This window comes from Octopus bimaculoides, chromosome 23 (assembly GCF_046866305.1).
Source record: "Octopus bimaculoides isolate indiv1 chromosome 23, ASM4686630v1, whole genome shotgun sequence".
In the NCBI taxonomy this organism is placed as follows: domain Eukaryota; kingdom Metazoa; phylum Mollusca; class Cephalopoda; order Octopoda; family Octopodidae; genus Octopus; species Octopus bimaculoides.
The window spans coordinates 1,769,178-1,786,677 of record NC_142950.1 but is presented as its reverse complement, the minus strand read 5'-3'; the positions used below and the strand labels follow the sequence as shown (position 1 = coordinate 1,786,677).

Below are 17,500 nucleotides of genomic sequence, written 5' to 3'. Positions count from 1 at the left end.
CTACCACCACCGCCAATGTCACTACCACTATCTTCACCATTACAATATTCGTAACTTACCCGTAACACTACCACCACAACCACCACCGCCACCACCACCATCAACACTAACATACCATTTTTACTGCAACTATGTAAAAATCAATTATTGCAAATAACTCATTAAAGCTAAGAATGACGTCACTTACGTCAGACCAATCAACATTCACACAAAGGTGCAGGTTTTTTTTTTGTTTTCTTTGGAGTTTTATTTTTTTTATACTAAATATCTGCACATTATGTATTAATTGTTTTATCATTATAATAATTATCAGTATCATTATAATTACCGTGATTGCCAGCATTGTCATAATAATAATAATAATAATGCCCTGATGCAGTACCAGGCAGTGGTTCTCATGGTTACTTATCTTAACTGATTGGAAATGCTATCATGTACGTTGTTTTGTCTTGGTATAAAAGATGGGCTACAGCAAATATTGTGCTCAATACCACAGATTTGCTTGTCTGTTGCTTGACTTTAACCAGTTGAACATGTCCCTTTGTGGCTGACGATATGTGCATCTCTGATCACGAGCAGAAGTAGTGGGGGAGCATCATAGCCATGTGCTGAGAGGAATTCTTTGGGGCTTGGATAATTCACCTCTGGCGAAATAGCGTTAAGTGTATTGCCCAGTGTACTAACGATTCCGCCAGCTCACAGCTTTAATAATTTATTCTACTATAGGCACAAGTCCTGAAATTTTGGAGAAGGGGATTGTCGATGAGACCAACACCTGTCGTTCACTAGTACTTAATTTGATTACCTCGGTGAGATGAAAAGCAAAGTCGACCTCGGCGGAATTTGAACTCGGAACGCGGTGATTGGCGAAATACCGTTAAGCATTTCGCCCGGCGTGCTAACGATTCTGCCAGCTCGCCGCCTTAACCATTATTATATTGTCTTCAAAATTGTTATGCAATATTCTTTCACTGCATTACATGTTGCAGCTATAAGTTGCTTAAGTGCATGCAACTTCGACGTTTGAGGATGCAGATATGCATTACCCCTGCAACATGTATTGTGGGTTGTTGTTGCTGGCTGCATTTCAAGGCTTCACACGTTGTGGAAATAAGGTGAACGGTTGCAAATATGTGACCGAGTAGTTAGGTTCTTCGTTTCGCAAATGTGAGGTCCTGATTTAGGGTTCCATCCTACAAGATGATCATCTTGAGTACATGCGTTTATCATAGGCTCGGCTAGTCGGAATTTATAGAACATAATCGGAAGAGCTTCACCTGAAATTCAAAGCTTTCATCTTGTTGCACTAGACCTACCTGGTATTTATATTCATTTCCAATTGTGGCACACGGACAGCAATTACAGGTGAGGGATAAGTTGATACCATTGAAAACAGTGCTCACCTGTGACTTCTTTTATCGATACCGAAAGAATGAAAAGGGAAGTCCAACCCGGCGTAGGTCGACCCGCAGAACGTGAGGTTGTAAGAAATGCTGCTATGCATTTTTCTTGGCGCGGTAAAGATTCTGCCAGCTCAGCCCCTCCTTATTGTTCACATAAACGGTACACGTCTTAGTAGAACGCTAAGCTGCTTTACATATTAATTCAATGATTCCCGCTGCGGTGTGTGATTGGTGTGATGTGTTCCACTCCCCGGCAGTAATTGTGCTACTAATAATTTGTTATTACATATTAATAGGCTGCAATGATGGAGAATGTGTTGTGTCAAATACTGATGCGAAAGAATCATCGATTATTCAAGTGGTATGCGGTGCGTTATTTTAATGAATGGTGACTGTGTTGGTTACGCGATGAGTTAAACTAAGAATGGTATTTCCACAAAGTCTGCTATGATGAAAGTATAATGTTCTGTGTACCTAGTATAATGTTTTAGTTGTGCTATCGAACTGAGAAAAGCTGTGGGTGTGCTGTAGTTTGGGCCTAACATTGTTGTCGGTGGAATTGAGGAAAGTTACGAGCTTTGATGTGATGTATGTATTAGTTTATAATATTAGTTTCACACCTAAAGCTCCATTTAAAATTGATAGGTCTTTTTATTCCTTACCCCAAATCGTTCTTAATCCTATAACAAGATTCTGACAGTTTGACACAATCTCCCTTTTTTTTTTTTTTTTTTTCGTACAAACATTTGTTCAGAAGGGATCTTGTTCAGTTTTATCCCTAATAGTTATATCTGGAATGCATGCTTTTATCTCCTTGCCATTCTGGACAGGAATGGGAGATCTTTATGGCCAACCCAATGTTATGTAATGTTTTATCGTTCGTTAGGGCTAGGATACATCATGCTATTCAATGCTCATAGTTGCCAATTCATAGCTGTATATTCAGAATTTATAAATAATGCGAAGTCAGATATGATATGATCAAGTGTTTCTTTGTATACATTTCATAGACTGCTCTTAATATTGCCATCTTTCACAATTTATTTTTGCGAGTATTTGTGCGTCTGCGCAGTGAAAGGCAAACATCTTTCTTACTTCCACTGCATCTTCTGTATTATAGAGATACATTTGCTTTAGTATATTTTGGAATTTCGTTTTAGGTCACGAAATTCAAAGATTTTCTGTGGTTTTGCTCTTGTCAAACATTGGTTCAGGACAACAATTAGTTTATCACCTGTACATTATTCTTATATAAGTATAAAATCTTCCAAGTTTATTTCATATTTCCTCATTAAATAAATATGTTTCTCCTGAGAAGTATAAAACTATACTTCTAGTCTTACTGTTGTTATTCTGTAGTAATTTTCTGTAGTAGTTTTCATCCTGTTTCTACATTCTACTTATATCATATATCCCTAGATGTATACACCTCGCTCTCCCTTAAATTTTCCATTATTCCCAGCATATTAATTCTTTCTAATACCTGGACGTAAATAATCCGCCAACGAAATTTCTTTATTAGTTTATTGTTTATGTAATTTTAGATAATTTTCTGTATTTTATAGTAAATTTGGCCCATTTATATAATCTCATATTTACCTCCATGTATTTCATTTGTACAGGATTTTCGAGGTAATTGAACCGTACGTAACAGTATTTCTCTCAGCAATATCGAAAAGACACACACATATGGCTACATACACACACACATATACATATGTGTGTGTGTGTCTGTACGAAGTATACACACACCAATCGATATATCTATCTATCTATCTATCCATCTAACTATCTATCTGTTTATGTAGCTACATACATATATATGTATGTTTATATGTATATCTATCTATCTATCTATATATATATATATATATATATAAATAAATAAGGATAAGATCGATATTTAAAATATTGATCTTATCAAGTGGTCAGCATGGGAATAAAAACCATCAAAGGTAATAATTATTTAAAATTATAATACAGGGTATCAAGAGATACCACCACGCTGAAAAAATAGCAGTCAAATCCTGACTCTAAAACCACAATAAATGTCCGCATGGCACGATTAGCGAAGACGAAGACCAAATAAAACCAGTAAAAATAAAGATAATTCCAAATCCTGGATTTCTGGCTTTGCATAAATAATAATGCTCTGCCTTCATCAGTGGAATATACTCCACTACATAAATACAAATACATGTATATAAACAGTATACTTACATATACGGACGTATACATATATATATATGCACGTATGCACACGACTAGCTTAAATAGCCCGCCTAAACAACCTTTCGTGTGATCCGGACAGAATATCAGCGCAGTAAATACGCTGATAAAATTATATTTATATAAATAAGGATAAGATCGATATTTAAAATATTGATCTTATCAAGTGGTCAGCATGGGAATAAAAACCATCAAAGGTAATAATTATTTAAAATTATAATACAGGGTATCAAGAGATACCACCACGCTGAAAAAATAGCAGTCAAATCCTGACTCTAAAACCACAATAAATGTCCGCATGGCACGATATATATATGTATGCATATATACATACACACATATATAACATTAAGTATATGAATATATATTAAAACATATATATATATATACACGAACACACACACACACACACACACACACACACACACACACACACACACACACACACATATATATATATACACACACGCACATATATATTTATATATATATTTAGTATACTTTATACGTCATAATTTCTCTCCCTCTCCATATGATAGATGCATAGATAATTAGTTAGAGATAGTAAAAGTGGAAGAAACGTTCACACGTCTCTCACTTTTCGTCGGTTTAATGAATCTAATGGATGGCTTCAGTTGGAAATTAAATTTGTGGTCTTTAAAGGTGAATTTCCTTAAAATAGGCCACACCACATTCCATAGATTCATCTCTAACTCCATTAGAAACAGATAATGCAAAATGTACTGTAACATCCTCCACGAGATCAATATTTAAAAATTTTCAAATTGCCTCCTATTTACATAAACAGGATGGAACTTATCTATTCCTCCCCTGCGCTCCGCATTACTCTTCACCTTTAAACACCGTAGCGATAATCTCTAATTAAGGGCCACCTATACGTTTCCTTAATCTCACTACAACTAATATACTCATAATTGTCAAATGGTTACGAATCCGAATTAATTCCGAAGTCAAGAAAGTGTAACTTTTGTATGCGTCGAATAATACCAGGTGCTCGCTGGTTCAATTCTGCTGCGAATAAGTTTCCAAGGAAATCCTATGAAATTTAGACATCTTTATCAAATATCCAAGTTCTTATGCACAAACAACAATATTTTAATTTTACTTTTCGTATGAACGACAACATTCTACATCTAAACCAACTTTCCCGAAACGCACTTCATCACAAACGTATCTCGGGTATTAACAGGTCAATATCACGTCTGCTAAATCCACAAATAATACGAGAAATATATAGAAAGTAAAACCTTGAAGACAAACAAATATTTTCTGTACACTCAGTGTTGGTCTATATTTAACCATGATAACTCCAGTCATCGACACACCTCATAACATTTTTCAATGTTATTCTTAACCATCATAGTATCAAAAGCACATATTGACCATCAACATCTATACACAGTCTAATACATTCACCGTCTCCATTTCAGTAATCTATAGACATACATTTATAGATAGATCAAAATACACTATAAACACAACGTATGTTCCACTATAGCGACAAACGGACAACATACAGCGTGTTGAAGCTAAATATGATTGTTTGCGTGGTAGGATAAAAAAACAACAAAATATCCTAAGCAAAAATAGAAGTATTGTAGAAAATGAAAAATTATGGAAGATAACAGTTTACACGAGGTATCAGCCTTCAACTTCTACCTCGGCCTCAAGGCGGTTCCGGGACTTGGTGCATACGTTTCTAACTGTGTCTCTGGGAAGATCTTCAAATCTCTCCTTGATCTTGGCCACAAGCCCGGCCTTCGTGTTTCAGCCCCATCGATCAATGTTTTTATCAACCTATGCACCCCAGATATAATAATCCATAGAATTAGAAGTTCAGTCATTCGGTTTTGTGAAGTTGTATAGATACTACCTCAACCACTTCAGACGTATGTGTAGCAATAAGCCAATCGTGCTGCCATATATACATGTGACCTTAATAAAATTCCAGCTGCAGGTCTCTTTAATCAGGGTTTGGTCACAGTCTCCAACAGCTTCACATAGCCTTCTGAATTGAGCTCAAGTTCCTGTTCAAAGATGGATGTTACGAAGTTAGCCTAGCTGGAAACACACATGAAGGGCATCACAGCGTGCACGAATTTGGTTCTTATTTAATCGACCCCGAAAGGATGAAATGCAAAGTCGACCTCGGTGGAATTTGAACTCAGAACGTAACGGCAGACATAATTCTGCTAAGCATTTCGCCCGGAGTGCTAACGATTCTGCCAGCTCACCGCTTTATGTACACGACAAGCTTCGTTCAGTTTCCTTCTACCAAACCCACTCACAAGGCGTTGGTCATCCCTGAGCTATAGCAGGAGAGACTTGCTTAAGTTGCCACGCAGTGGTACTGAACCCGGAACCAGGTTGTTGAGAAGCAATCTATTTACCACACAACCACTCCTGCTATGCATATGTGTATGCGCGGCTGAAAATGTGTACATGTGTGTAGGTGTATGTGTGTGCTTATAAATTATGTGTTGTGAAGTTTTTGTGCATGTAAGTATGCGAACACACGCACGGAATGCAGTGAATTCACCGACTTCGGGTGGGGGAGGGGGGCGACGGTTGTGTCGATGCTAGCGGCAATCTAGACTTGATTATTGTTGTGTTGGTTGATGATGGTGTGCAGTTCAAATTCTTGTAGTAGTAGTAGAGGTAGTAGTAGTAGTAGTAGTAGTAGTAGTAGTAGTAGTAGTGGTCGTTGTGGTGGTGGTAGTAGTAGTAGTAGTAGTAGTAGTGGTGGTAGTAGCAGTATCAACAGCAGTGTTACTAATAGTAGTAGTAGTAGCCGTAGTAGTAGTTGTCTTTGGTTATGGTTGATCCCAGACGAACACTGACTGGGAGGATGTATCACTAAAAGGCATTCCAAATGTGACCATCAAGTAGGTGTTTCTGTGAGCCTCGAACTCGGAACCATATTGAATAATGAGTCTTTCTAAGACAAGCTTACAGAATCTGAAGAAGGTGGTTACCTGCTATTTCTAGCATTCGGAACGCCCAGGTATGTTATCTAGCGAAAGGTTATCGCTGCCGTTGACATGCAAAGGAAATGATGTGGCTGCGGTGATAGTATAACCTCATTACTATACCAGGCTGTAGTAGTAGTAGTAGTAGTAGTAGTTTTTGTTGTTGTTGCTGTCGTATTTATAGTAGTAGAGCGTGTGGACATTGAGGTTGAGATCGTTCGTGTTGAATTAGGAAGAATGGAGTATGAGACGAGGTAGGGGGTGGGAGTTACTGTAATGAGAGGGACGGTAGGAGTAATGAATTGTGTGAGAGTTGTAGCAATGGTGGCGGTGGTGGGGTGAGCGTTAATGCAGCAATAATAGCGGTAGTAGTAGTAGTTTTGTTGTAGTAGTAGCAGCAGTAGCTGTAGTAGTAGTAGTAGTAGTAGTAGTGGCAGTAGGCAGCAGCAGTAGTAGTACTTGGGGTGGTAAGAGTAGCGTTAGTGTGGAGGGTGCGGTAGATTGTGCAGTAAATAGTTGGTAGAAGTAGTAGGATTTCAGGTGAAATGGTAGCGATGCAGGCGAACGATGTGGGGCACACACACACACACACACACACACACATATATATATACGTAGAAAGATGCACTTGCACACACGCAAAGAAACATACACAAACACTCATACAAACACATGTGTATATATACATATATATATATATATATGTATATATATATCCGTATATAGATATATACATATTCATATACGCATGTATAATACATACATATATATACTTATATACATATATATGGATATATAAAGATGTGTATATATATGTATATATAAATGAAGATGTATATATGTATATATATATATATATATATATATATATATATATATATATATATATATATATACTCATATATATACTTATATTTATATATAAATAAATATTTATATCTCTATATTTATATACAGAGACACACACACATATATATACATATTTGTATATATAAGTAAAAACGTATATATGTACACATACACACACACACACAAACACACACATATATGAATATACATATATAACATTTATCTTTTGTCGTTTTTTTTTTTGTTTTAATGAATAGATTGCGGGGTTTTCTTTTTTGTCAAATGAAGGACCCCAGTACCAAGACAATTTTTAAGCCTCGTACTTATCTTTTCGGTAATGATTTCCAGTACGTGACGGGGACGTAAACAACCCAACTCCGGTTGTCAGGCGTTGAGAGGGTAAAAATCACAGAAACAGACACACATACACACACACACACACACACACACACACACACACACACACACACACACACACACATACATATATATATATATATATATATATATATATATATATATATATATATATAGCTATAATTTTCTACGTGAATATATGTATGTCTGTGGTGGGGGTGTATGTGCGTGTGTTTGTGTCTTTATTTATACCTTGGTTTAAGTGTATCTATGCACACACACTTATGTATATACATATGTGGATAGGTAAACATATATATAATACGTAGGCGTAAGCGTGGTCATAGGCGCAGGCGTGGCTGTGTAGTAAGTAAGTTGCTTACCAACCGAAAGGTTCCGGGTTCAGTTCCACTGCTTGGCACCTTGGGAAAGTGACTTCTAATATCCTGGGGCCGACCAAAGCTTTGTTAGTGGATTTGTTAGACGGAAACTGAAAGAAGCACGCGTGTGTGCTTTTGTGCGTCTGTGTTTGTGTGTCTGTGATTGTCCCTTCAGCATCGCTTGAGAAACGATGCTGGTGTGTTGACGTCCCCGTATCTTATTGGATCGGCAAAGGAGACCGCTTGAATAAGTACTAGGCTTCCAAAGAATAAGTTTTGGGGTCGCTTTTTTCGACTAAAGGCGGTGCTCCAGCATGGCCACAATCAATTGACTGAAAAAAATCAAAGAATAAAAGAATAAATGTCTGTATACACACACACACATACACACACATTATATATATATAATTGGAATGAAATAAAAGACGGACGATGTTAATGGCATCAAACCATTTGTAATCTACTCTGGTTATACGAAAGTGAATATAAAATATGCATTTATAATTAAGCAGATAGAAACGCATTCATAAATTCATACGTAAATACTTCAAAGTCTTTTTATGGCTAACAAGCATGCACTCATGAATATTAATATCAATAAAATAGCTTCGGATTCCAGCCAATTTTGTGACCCTAGTTTCTCATTATGCGGTTCAGTGATGTTGCAGGAAAGTTCAAGGCCAGATTTGTTCAGTTTGACATCGTGGATTCTTATCCATTAATTTAAACAAATTATTTGATACAGAGCTAGTGAAAGTATTATGTATATTTGTCGACCCTTCTCTTTGATGAGGGTTCACCGAGTTTCAAATGATTCGATTGAAATATATATATTTTTTTCATTTGATGTTAAGCATCCGCCTGTATTATTGAGCTGACGACTCACACAACATTTGGCTTTACTTATTTGGCTTTACTTATTTGGCGTTGCTATTACTATGTAGAATTCTAGCATCTTTGGTTTGTAAAGAGACGATCCAATGTCTATATCTAGGTATGAAAAATAAGGAAGTTCACCTTCCAAGCCTTCTTACTGCTTGGAACCGCTTGAATACTCCGGAAGGTGCTTGAAAAATAAGAGGTGTTACCTTAGTTCACTGGTGGTGAACAGCTGACACGTAGTACATCTCCAACGTTAGAAGTTGTGCAAAGACAATAATAATAAGAAGAAGACTAGTGTCAATTATTGTTGGTTTCTTGGAGACAGTATCAGATGTTAACAGGAGGAATATAAAACAAATTGGAATAGGGTGTCCAGTAGAACTGTTAAAAAAGCTTGTCTCCTTGGCACTGCCAGAATGATCAGGACAATAATTAGTTAGATGAAAAGAACAGATATCATAAAACCGCAGGTTGTAGGCAGCAAAACCGCTTCGTATGCAAGAGTCCAGGTGTTCCAACAAAACATGAGTTAAAAAGAAAAATAACAATCCTTTCTAGTAAAGGCAGCAGAAGTTCGTGGTTGATGAGAGGAGACAGGATCAACTGGTGCGACACGCATATATGGGTACAGGACTTCATAAAGCGTAATATGAAATACGAAGATAAAGTTGGGTACGCAAAGAACGAGAGAAACAAATGGAAAACAAGACAAGTAACATAAAAATCGACGCTTCATAAGTTGTCAGCTGTCCTTATTTTGAGCAATGAACGGCGATATAAGACTTTGAAGGCTGTTGCTCCCGCGGACCAAAAGAAAATTTGTGATTTGCGAAGAGTCGAAGTTGTATAGGCCTCCTATAACACGCCCGATGTCCTGACGTGGGGGTTAACATTTGTTATTGGCCCTCTAAGGGATGAATGGCAATATAGACTTCAGTGGAATTGTGCCGAAGAGAAAAAATCCCTCTTACTATTCAATGTCTGAACCATGTCGCTGTATTTATTATTTAGTTCTACAGTGGGCTGTTTTTTCGTTTTACTAGTTTATTTCAATCAGCTTGATCACCAGGAAAGGAAATGGGTTACTAGATGTACTTGATGTCGCTTAATTATCAAACTGATAGCCAAATTGTTATTTAAAATATATCGATATACTTTCTGAATATGAGTCCCAACAAAGTTACAATCGCTGCAGTACGTTCACCGAGATAGTTTGCATTGTGTTTGCATCATTGGTGCTGTATTAATGTTGTTGCTAGTGGGTCTTGCTAATGGTATTGTGTTTGTTGTATTGTCGTTGCTATTCTGTTGCAGCCTTGTTGTCGCTATTGTGTCTTTTGTCTTGTTGACGCCGTTGTGTTTGCTGTCTTGTTGCTAATGTGTTTTCACCTTTCCATTGCTACTGTTGTTATTGTCATTCAGTTCATGTTGTTGTTGTTGTTGTTAGTGGTGTTCTATTGTAGTTTTTACTGGGTTGCTACAGTTACGTTGTTGTAATATTTGCTTTCAAAATTTGGCACAAGGCCAGTAATTTCGGGGCAGGGTTAAGCCGATTACATCAACCCTGTGTTTGACTTGTACTTATTTTATCAACCCTGAAAATATGAAAGGTAAATTCAACCTCGGTGGAATTTGAACTCAGAACGTAAGGACGGCCAAAATAGCGCTAAATATTTTGTCCGGTGTGCAACCGATTCTACCAGCTGGCAACCGTTCCTTGTTTTAAATTGTTGTCATTCTTGTGCTGTTTTTTTTTTCACTTTTGTGTTGTTTTATTGTTGTTAGTTTTAGCATTTGTTGTCTGTGCTAACCCCCTATGGCTAATATCTTTCTTTTTCCGCTAATTGTGTTGTACGCGTGATTGTTGTTGCATTAGCTTTGAATTAACAGATTATTTAGAGCTTCAGTCAAAAATAATTTGCAGTATGTGTACCTCCTCTCTGCGATTAGAGACTTCACATCCAGGCAACTCTCACGCTCATTTACTTATTTACTTGTACTTATTCTATCAAACATTCAAAGTCACAGGCAAAATCGATCTCTGTAGTATTTCACAGACCTATGTGAAACCCGTGACTAAATACCACACTCGTTTCCTCCGACAACCAAACGATTCTGAAAATCCACCATCGTAACATGGGTACCAAACTATTGATTCAGTCGATGTGGTGGGGTTATGTAATTTATCTAAATACCCAATGGGTTTTTAAACATCAATTTGTTGATTAGTAAAGGCGTTGCACAAAATGCTATGCGCGATTTGTTTCGACAATTTACCTTCAGGAGAATTTCGTTTTCATGCTTACAGGGCAGAATCCATGAAGTAAATTCGCAGCATTTTAAGCATTGGAATGGAAGAACAGTTAAAGAGTTAATAAGAAATACCTGTGGTATATATTCAGGATTTTTACGCTCGGAGTTCAAATCACTCGGAGAAATTTGTTTGTTCCTCTTCCTGCCGACATTTCACGCTTCGACCATATGTGAGCAATCGACGTTTAGCTCTATGTAAAGCTTGCTCAAATATTTCTTCTATAAACATCCTGTATTCTTGGAAGTATTTAAGACTACACTGCATTATTCAATGTGTAGGTACAACTTAGAAAAGAACAGAAGATAAAGTGAAGAAGATAAAGTGAAGGAAAAAATTACTAACATTTCTGCTAATTTGAAGGCGTCCAGCAGGCTGAATCGTTAACGCACCGGACAAAATGCTTAGAGCAATTTCGTCAATAAAATAAGTACCAGTTGAGAACTGGGGGTCGATGTAATCGACGAACTTTTTGTTCAGAACATTCTGGCTTTGTTCTAAAATTTTAAACCGATATTTATAAATACCAGAAGACATCAAGGTAGCAGATTCGTTCCTATGCCGGGCCAAAATCTTAGCTGCATTTCGTCTCTATTTACGCTCTGTGTTCAAATACCACCTAGGTCGACATTAACCTTTATGTTTTCGGAGTTGCAGTTAGGATGGGGATGAAATATATGATATATGAGCACTAAGGTCGATGCAAACAATTATTCTCTTCCTCTGGAGTTGCTGGCCTTGTGCCTAAATTTGAAACGAATATATCTGCCAAATGAACGATCATGGAGATGTCTCTGCGACAGAAACTGTTTGTAAGGATGTCGTCATTTTGTTAAAGGTTCTTCTCTTTGCTGTTATTGCCGATCTCAGTGGGTTTTCTTGGTCTTTAAATTTATGTTCCTTTCGTGGTTGTTATTTATTGTTATTTGATTTTTCTGTTGAATTGGTTTCATTTCCTTCGCATTGGAAGTGCTGTTGTTGTTGTTGTTGTTGTTGTTGTTGTTGTAGTTAATGATGCCGTTGATATTGTTGCTGCTGCTCTTACAGTTCCATTATGTCGTTGCTGATGTTGTTGCTGTGGTTGTTATTGTTGTAGTTGTTCTGCAAGGACTCCCCACCAATTTTCGCATTAATGCGGCATCCTGTCACGGCAGAGAAAATGGTTCGCGCCGAGGGGTAAAACGATTACACGGTACTACTTATTAAATCTTATTGGCTTTCTTTTTTATGTCATACTTATATATATATATATATATACGCACACATATGTGTTGTGTATGTGTGTGTGTGTATATATATATATATACGCACACATATGTGTGTGTGTGTGTGTGTATATATGTATATGTATATACATATGTATATATATATATATATATATATATATACATATACATATATATATATACATATACATATATATATATATATACATATATATATATATATATATATATATATATATATATATATATATATATATTGCCATAGATATAACGACATATATTATAATTTGCTTTTATACATACATACACACACATACATGTGTCTATATGTCTACATATATGTGTGTGTGCGTGCTACATATAATTTCTTCCTGGTTTCCTCTTAACATTAAACGTGAGTGTATTTTTTTTTCTCTTTATCGATCTTTTTTTTTTCTCTTTCCATTTAGTATGTTCAGTCAATGTTTCTTTTTTTTCCTTTTCTTTCACTTCTGTCATTTAATCAACTTCTTGGCTTCCATTTCAGTTTTCCTGTAATACCACTTCATCAATGACCCTTGTGTGCAGAAATATAGAAACGATTATTATTGGTGGTAACAAGAACGAAAATTAACCCAACCACGTGGATGGGTTTGTATTTCAGTATCATGAAATGCAAATTGTTTCCAATATTTGTACAAGGGCCACAGATCGAATATCCATTTATGTCACATTTCATCTGCTTCGATCTACACCACCGTTTCCCCAGAATTTCCCCTTCCCCTCCTTGGCACCCAGGCCACATTCCTGCTCCCACCCCCTACAACTCACTGCCATAAAATTTAGACCATTTTCTACAACACATTCAAAACAATTGTATTTCACATATAAGACTTAACCTAATTAACCCATTATTTTGTGGTTTTTACATCCATGCCTTCTTTTTGGACACTCCATTATCGCTCCATTTTTCTACAATGGATTTTTCCACCGCCGTCAAGGGGTCAGTGCCCTAATCTTTGCAAACCACCGATCAAAACTGAAGGTTCTACAACTTCTGGTGGACAGGAATTGGGACGTGGTAACGGGGTGCCTGGCTACTATCTTCCAAACATCTGTGAGTCATATGCCTACACAGGGAAAAAAAAAGGCGCCGATACAGCTTGGCACCAGTGACGTCGCAGCTCATTTATTCACGTGCAAGTGGCTGAGCACTCCACAGACACATATATTCAGCGTGAGATAGAGTGTGACAAGGCTGGCCCTTTGAAATACAGGTGCAACAGAAACAGGAAGAAAGAGTGAGAGAAAGTTGTGGTGAAAGAGTACAGCAGGGTTGAACACCACCCCATCCCGGAGACTCGTTGAGCTTTAGGTGTTTTAGCTCAATAAACACTTTCAATGCCCGGTCTGGGAATCGAAACCGCGATCCTATTTATGTATATATAGATGCATATATATGTTAATATTATGCGTGTGTGTGTGTGTGCATATATATATATATATATATATATATATATATATATACGAGCGGGAGCACACACACACTCATGATGATGATATTAATAAAGACCAGGAGAACGGATATTTACACACCCATATTCTATTTTACAGTTATTCGCAGCATTCTTCCGTTGGATGTTATTGGAAGACATATAAATTTAGAATATGCTTCACTTCCATTGCGATTATCCTACGAATAAATATTAACCTTCTATAGCCTAGGCTTTACCAATACATTATGAATTCAATTTGGTAGACAGAAGTTAGTAAAATCGTGTTAAATATATCTGAAAATACTTATTCCTCTATAATAAATTCCTCTCTTCCCGATGGCATATCATCTATTTCCTTTGTATTTGGAGACTAAAGTGCGCCTGATGTTCTTACCACGCTCCTGAAGTCGAAATTTGCTTCGAATATCCCAGTTGTAATTCGTAATACAATATCTTTAACAGCATTTACTGGCATTTATATTGCGAACTACACAGGGGAAGCAATAAATGCATTCAACCGCAAATGGACGTGATAATGTCCGACTTTATAAAAATTTGAAAAATCCATCCGCATTCTATGTCAATTTTGAATATATTTATTTCGTCGGATGGAGAAACCGAACTGGCAGAAACGTTAGCACAGTTTGACCTGTCATTGTATGGTCATAAACTGTGCAGATCAATTTTTTTTTCTTATTCCTTCTTTGCTCGAAAAGTAGAATATTCTTCTGGATTGGTAGAATTCACGGTGCGTCAGACAAAAACGGCTAGGATTAGTTCAAGATAATAATTTACATGTAATCTTACATGGTTTAATATTATATCATGCTAGTCAACGTATTGAGACACATCTCTGGCTTTTCTCCAATTGTCATGCACGTGCGATTCCGTTAGGTAAATGTTCGAAGATTATTGGTTTGTCTATGTACGTTAGCGACAATACGGATGATAATGACAGCCACGAAAGCGTGCGTAATACGAGGGGTGTATGAAGTCTTGAGCCTCAAAAAAAAAACAAACACGGTACAAGACTTCTGATGAATGTACAAGAATTCAAGGCTCAACAGTTTTAATACACCCCTCGTATAATTCTTTCTACCATAGACACAAGAAATTTTGGGAGTGCGGGATGGTATTTTACATTCACGCCAATGCATAACTGGTACGAACTTCATAATCACCGAAAGGATGTAAGGCAAAATCGACCTGGGTGGAATTTGAACTCAGACAGCAAAGACGGACGAAATACTAAGAACTTTTCCCGCCTTGCTAACGATTCTGCCAACCACGCCGCCTTGCGCGTGTATAATGTAATACTCATGGCTTTTATCATTCAGAACTAAGAGATAACATTAAGCTGAGAAATACACTTCCAGGAGAAAAGACAAACTTAAGCTTCTTACAAAGTGGATCTCAACCAGGTTCCATACAACCGCTGGAGGTTCATGTAAGATTATTTTGTTAATATTTTTGATCATCTAATTGGTTAAACTCTTACAATGCACAAAGTATTTTAACAAATCTTTTTATACAATTCTTAATCATATATAACTATAGAAATATTATTGGAGTTTTGAAAATATTGAATGGCTACAGAGATCCAGTAGAGGAAAATATGGAAGAAGAGGGCCAACGGTAAAAAGAAATGGTAGCACTTGAATAGTTTCTTATCTCTTGTAGAGACTTATTTAAAGAATATTACTAAAATTGTTGCAACGTAGACAGATATAATTCCAGATAACGGTCGAGATTTGTAGATGTGTGGCTTTTATTCTGATGATTGTAACATGAAAGCTGTTTTCTATTGACTGAAGAGTTTTGAAACTAAAAGAAAAGTACAAAAGGTAAGGAGCATCCAGCACAGGTAGTACTCGGCAAAAAAAAAAAAAATCAAAACTAATGTAGATGTTTGTTAGCATATAAGACAGTAGTAGTAGTAGTAGTAGTAGTAGTAGTAGTGGTGGTAGTAGTAGTAGTAGTAGTAGTAGTAGTAGTAGTAGTAGCAGCAGCAGCAGCAGCAGCAGCAGCAGTAGAATCGAGTGTTTTAAGAATATAGTTTCATGACAAAATGAACAGGTTCTTCTCAAACCGGAGTGTGAGTGTGTGTGTATGTAAAAACATGTATGCATGTATGTTGATATGCATGTATGTTGATATGCATGCGCGAGTATATACATAGATACATTCACAGGCACACACATACAAATATATATCTATACACACACACACACACGCACACGCATATATATATATGTACATATGTATATATATGAATATACATATGTATATATGTATATATATATATATGTATATATATATATATGTATATATATATATGTATATATATATATGTATATATATATATATATATATGTATATATATATATGTATATATATATGTATATATATATATGTATATATATATATGTATATATATATATGTATATATATATATATGTATATATATATATATATGTATATATATATATGTATATATATATATGTGTATATATATATATGTATATATATATATGTATATATATATATGTATATATATATATATGTATATATATATATGTGTATATATATATATGTATATATATATATATGTATATATATATATATGTATATATATATATATGTATATATATATATATGTATATATATATATATGTATATATATATGTATATATATATATATGTATATATATATATATGTATATATATATATATGTATATATATATATGTATATATATATGTATGTATATGTATATATATGTATATATATATATGTATATATATATATATGTATATATATATATATGTGATATATATATATATGTATATATATATATATGTATATATATATGTATATATATATATGTATATATATATATGTATATATATATATGTATATATATGTATATATATATATGTATATATATATATGTATATATATATGTATATATATATATGTATATATATATATGTATATATGTATATATATATATATGTATATATATATATGTATATATATATATGTTATATATATGTGTATATATATATATGTATATATATATATGTATATATATATATATGTATATATATATATATGTATATATATATATATGTATATATATATATGTATATATATATGTATATATATATATGTATATATATATATGTATATATATATATGTATATATATATATGTATATATATATGTATATATATATGTATATATATATATGTATATATGTATATGTATATATGTATATATGTATATGTATATATGTATATATGTATATATATATATGTATATATATATGTATATGTATATTATGTATATATGTATATATGTATATATATATATGTATATATATATATGTATACATAT

At 34.8% G+C, this 17,500-nt stretch overlaps 1 long non-coding RNA gene across 1 annotated transcript in view; it reads left to right on the top strand.

The window, feature by feature from the left end:
• LOC149131282 (uncharacterized) overlaps positions 1-13,884 on the top strand; it is a 163,134-nt gene extending 149,250 nt beyond the window's left edge. Inside the window, exon 3 of the long non-coding RNA XR_016238061.1 lies at positions 13,154-13,884. This is a non-coding gene — a long non-coding RNA (uncharacterized LOC149131282). The remainder of the gene's footprint in view (positions 1-13,153) is intronic.
• The last annotated feature ends 3,616 nt before the right edge of the window (positions 13,885-17,500 follow it).